This window comes from Solenopsis invicta, chromosome 5, assembly GCF_016802725.1.
Source record: "Solenopsis invicta isolate M01_SB chromosome 5, UNIL_Sinv_3.0, whole genome shotgun sequence".
Lineage (NCBI taxonomy): Eukaryota > Metazoa > Arthropoda > Insecta > Hymenoptera > Formicidae > Solenopsis > Solenopsis invicta.
In genome coordinates, this window is record NC_052668.1 from 27,991,079 (window position 1) to 27,997,119 (window position 6,041).

The window sequence follows — 6,041 nt, forward strand, 5'->3', positions numbered from 1 at the left end:
TATTATTTTTTTTACTAAAAGAATGACAAATTAATTGGCTACTGTGTTAACTTTCGTCACGTGATAAGCGTTATATGTATAGGAGACTTAAATTAATAATGTTTAAATTATAATGTAATATTATTATATTAATAATAAAGGAAAGAAAATCGTGAGATAGTGTGTATGAAATATGAATTTTCGTATTATTTGCGTTGAATTCTAAGAACAATTGTTAAAGTTATTTTGTTATAGTATATTTAAACTTTATTAATTTCTATTATAATATTATTTAATACTTTATTATCAATTTTTTCTAATTTATTCTTGTTTTTAGAATTAAACGTAAACGATTTGAGGAATTAGCAAAATTAATTACACAATTATTTAAGAGAGAAAATCCTTACACTTATTATTTATTTTATATAAGTATTAACAAGAAAAGATTAATCCTTCTGGGACATTGTTCGAACATTTTCATTATGTAAAATTAAAATTACGAAAATTTAATTTATTAACCTCGCCAAATCGGAGAATCATTGATAGATCTTATGAGTCTTATACATGTATGTATAATTGATACTTACACGTGTGTGTGTGTGTGTGTGTGTGTGTGTGTGTGTGTGTGTGTGCGTGCGTGCGCGCGTGCGTGCGTGCGTGAGTGTGTGTGTGTAGGTGGGTGGGTGGCCGTGTATATTCTAGTTTTTAAATATTTTGTTGTTCCACTTATATTATAAGAACATAATTTTCATCATTTTCTGTAGAATCTGTCAATGTAAATTTGCAATGGTTGAAAAATTATTTGGATCCGAAAGAAATTGTTAGTCATTATTGGGAGTTAACATTTAAAGCACGTCAACAGTTATTAAAGGAAAAATGTGAAATTTACAATTATTATCAATCCTTTCCATGTTTAAAAATTGGTCTAGGTGCTATATTGGTGAGTTGATAAAAAAAAAAATTAATTTATCAATAGTAATAACAAATTTTCTTTACAGTTAAAAAAAGATTTTAATCAATTATATCCTATAAAAAATGATACATCATTTGCTCTGTGTACGGTCTACAAAAATAGATATCACACAGCAAAAAGTAAACACAAAAATTGTTTCAAATTACATTCAACTGATACGATATACTCGTACTTAAAGTTTTTAGAAAAAATTTTATTTTTTTTACTTAATTGAAGAAATGCTGACTGTCAAAAATTATTATACTTTGACTGTTGCAAAACACATTTTTTACTGTCACGATTTCAATATAACGCCATCGCCAACAAAATTTTGTTAGCAGCGTTGTTACATTGGAACGCGTTTACAGTATTTTAAATAAATTTTCAACATGTACCCAAAGATATTTCCGTTGTTTTGAATAACCGATGTTTCAAATAGACCCTAATGTTTGTTTATAGAGAACCATTTATATTTAAAAAATAATATATTTTTCTATGTTGTAATAAAATATTGCTGTCAAAGATTTCATCAAAGATGACGTTGAATTTAAACTTGGAATGTATCAGTGTTTGTCTATTGCCTCTTATTTCATTTTTCGTAGTGCGCGATGCTTGCTTTCAGGAAAGGAACAGACTACTTTGAGGTTGTTAAAACTTTTTTAAGTACAGGTTATTTATAATCTTTGATGGAATGATGCGGGAAATTATTAACAGATTATATATAATTATAATATTATTAATTGTATTTATTCTATTTTGTTATAAAATAATAATAAATTTGTACATAGTATGTGTATAACGCTTTTAAAAAAAATTTGATTTCGTTTTCATTTGATTAGTTTACATACGCTTTTTTTACGTTTTGATGTTCCAATTCACGCTTTAAGCTTGCTTTATGCTTTATTTAAAACAATGTTCATGTTACATGATAAACACTTGATAAATGATTAAAAGAAATCCATGGTGGAGCGCCTAGCTTATTATAAAAGCTTCAACTCTGTTTTTTCGCAAATCTTTCGACAAGTGCATACCATCACTGATTTAATTGGTGAAATACAAGTAAGTGAATCACTATTTTTATTTTCCTCAAAGAGGAATGAACCAATTTTAAATTCCCAAATTTAGGTATTATTTTAGGGCCTCAGGGGTGGCGTTACCCCTTAATTCAATAACTTTTTGACTGATTTTTCACTTGAATCGTAGAATTTACTTTGTCACACTGAGGATGGTTCGAATCAGAGACCGAAACGTATGTAAAATGATTCTTGAGGAAGAACAGGACCACCGCTAGAGTAAGTGCGCCCGCGTGCGAGCTCAATTTTGCCGCCCCTTGTTTCGTCTGACTCGTGACTAAATCTCTTCAAAATAAAATTTTCTATGACCACTTACATGAAATAGGTTTTACAGAACTTTTCTGGCTTTTAATTTTGCAAAATCTGCAACTATTTGTTTTATTTCTAAATTATCTAATATTTCGTGTTCTATAGCAACAACAGATTGATTGCTTAATCTATCTTGGATCATTGTTGATCTTAAGTAATTCTTTATTATTTTTAATTTAGAAAATAATCTTTCTCCAGATGCAATTGAAACCGGCAATGTAAGTAATATTCTTAATGCTATTGCTGTATTTGGAAAAGTAAAAAATAAACTAAATTAGAAAATAGATATTGCAAAATACTGTAAGGATTATTCAATGAATTTTGCACAAAATGTTATTTTAAAGCATTGAGTTCGTTAAATAAATCAATCCCGTCAATGTCTGCCTCATCTTGAAAATTATCTTATGTTTATGATGTAAATCTTTGCTATTTCATTAATTCATCTTTTGAGTAATTAAACAAATTAGTAGGTAAAAATCAAAAAACATTGTCAAATGTGCTTAATTCTTCGAATCTATTATTTAAAGAAGATAATGTTTGATTCAGAATTCTATTAAAAAATTTGACTTTAAAATTATTCTTTGGATCAACTAAAACTTCATCCTGCTGTTCATAATCAAATTGTTTTGGTTTCCTTTTTGAGTGAATAGTGCGGATTGGGGAAAAAATGGTTTTATATTAAGATTTATAGCTATTTTGTTTGATTCTTCTAATATTTTATTAAAATTTGCATGTGGGCGATACTTTTTAAAGAAATCTGTTAAATTTTTAAGTAATCCTATGCACAATTTAACATTTATTGTGGGATTTTGCATCATTTTACTTAAAGAATTGATTTTATTTAGAATATTGAACCAAATTATTGTTGAACAAATAAATTTATAGTTTTGAATATTCAAAGCTAATGAATGCGCTTTATGTGTTGTAGTGAAGTCAAACTCAGAATTATTTTCGTATATTTCTATCAACGCATAAAAAATTTTGCAAATATGATATCGCGATGGTTTGACCGCATCTACTCTACTGGACCATCGCGTGTCACTTAAAGGTTTTAATTTGAGTTCCGGTACGTGTTTGTTAATAATGGATCATCTTTTTATAGATGATGAAAAAAAAACGTACATTTCTTGTATTATATTAAAGAAAAATACAGTTTCGTGTGAAATATTAGCAGCATCATTTACTACTAAATTTAAACTATGAGCTGAGCAACGAAAAATGCACGATTATTAATATCCTAAAGTTTTTTCTGTAATCCATTCTGTAATCCTCCCCCGCTCAAGCATCTATTTTTCATACAAAACTACTAAAAATAAAAAAAAAATTATTTTAAAACAGTTTTTCTACTATAATGACTAAAATATTGTGTTTTCCAGGCATGTTTGATCTGTTGTCATAACTGTGCCCACGCATGTTTTGGATATTAAGGTTTAATTCTAAAAATAAATTTTATACAAAAGTCGACAAATTTTCGACTCAGTAGTATTTATAATTGGACAAAATCCTATGAAATTTTCATTAATTTCTACCTCTTTCTTTGTGTTATTTATATAAATATATCTAATAATTATAGTGATTTGTTCAATATGACTAACATCCGGCGTGCAGTCTAATATAATGGAAAAATATTTTGATTCCCTGACTTTATTTAATATATTATTTTTGATCAAAGTACCAAATAAATCAATTATTTGGTTTTGAATATCATCGCCTAGATAGTGAGCCATGCGATTTTTATCTTTTTTTTATTTTGACAAGTCGATTCTGCGAATATGTTCTCGCGTAACTGTATCAAATGATGCTATCATTTCTATTGCCTTGAGGAAATTACCATTATTATGCTCATATAACGTTTACGATGTACCTCGAAAAATTAGACATTGACGTGACAAAAACTTTATAACGGCAATAATTCTTTCTATAACATCAGACCAATGTTTTTTTCCTGATTCTATTAGTTTCAGTTGCATTTGGTTTACGGTTGTTTCAATTGTTAACATATTGTTCAAATTTATCCATGATTTAATATTTTTAATATGAGCAACACTTGTCTCGTGTCTTTTTAATGTTAAAGACAAATGTGACCAATCAGAAAAGCGATTCAAATCAGATAGACTACTTGCAGTTTTTCCGAAAATTTTACAGCAAAAACAATACACAGTATTTTTAGAAATTGAGTAGACAAACCATTCTCTATTGGTTTTTTTCCCCGTTAGAAAGACGTCGATAATAATAATTATTCGAAAATTTTCATCCGTCATCATTAACCAGAAAATTATGACTTTAACACTTCTTAAACTTTAAAAATTTTAGAGAGGAGTAATATTAACTGCTGAAACGAAGAAATTTATTTTGTTAAGTTTAGATCACGATTTTTTGTGGCAATAGAAAATATGAGTATAAAATTTTAAATTGAAAGATGTTACTGTACTATGGGAATCTCAAGTACCAAAGTTACCGTGTTCTACGGTAAATGATTCTTTTAACCAAACTCACCACGTATTTTTGAGTCCATAGCTCGTTACATTTCGGTCCATAAGACGGACCGGAAATATAAGAAAAAATAAAAATTTTAACAAAAGTAAGATCACACAACTTCTTGGATCACATTAATATATAGTGAATATAGTTTATATTAATATATAAACATTAAAAATTAGATACCATATACTTTTTTTTCGCATTATGAATTACAATTCTAATTATAAAATCTCAGTAACCAACCACTAAATGAATGCGTATTGTTATAATTTCTTATGCAGTTTGAAAAGCCGCATTTTATGAAAGTAGGGCCAATTTCACACGAGTATATGTTTTTTTCGCATTATTAATTACAGTTTTAATTACCAATAATCAAGAATGGTCTACCAAACGTCAGTAAGCAACCGCCAAACCAATGTTTACTATTATATTTTTTTTATGCAGTCTGGAAAGCCGAATTTTATGAAACGCAGGCCAACTTCACGCAAGCATGTTTTTTTTTCGTATTATTAATTACAGTTTTAATTACCAATCATCAAGAATGGACTACCAAACGTCAGGAAGCGACCACCAAACGAATGCTTACTGTTATAATTTCTTATGCAGTCTGGAAAGCCGAATTTTATAAAAGGGAGGGCCAACTTCACGCGAGTACGTCTTTTTTTTTTTTGTATTATTAATTAAATTTGTCAGGAATGAACTACCAAACACCACCAAATGACCACCAATCGAATAGTAATGATCGTTACTAGATTTTTATTAATGGGGGGGGGGCAACTTCACGCAGCTGTTGCGCTGGCCCTACCTCTCCGCTATACGCGCCCGGTTATTGGATAACTACAATTTCTTTTTATAATTTAAGGCTCCAAGTACTCACCGCGGCCATATTGAAGTCGTGATGTCAAAAGCGAGAAATTGCATGAAATGACACGTAATATTATCAAACATGCCATTTGTAAATAAAGCCAATTTGGATAAAACAGACTAAGCAAATGGTTTTAAAACACTTCTAAATATCGATCACGACTATCCTTTTTCCGCCTAACAGTTAGTAAATAGTCGTAAAAAGCATGTAAAGTGAAGCTATTGAAATAGGAAAACACACGGTCATGTAATTTTGTTAAACATGCCATTTGTAAATAAAGTCATTTTAGATAAAACAGACTAATCAAATGGCTTTAAAACACTTCTAAATATTGGTCACGACTATCTTTTTTTGGCCTAGCAGTCAGTAAATATTCGTAAAA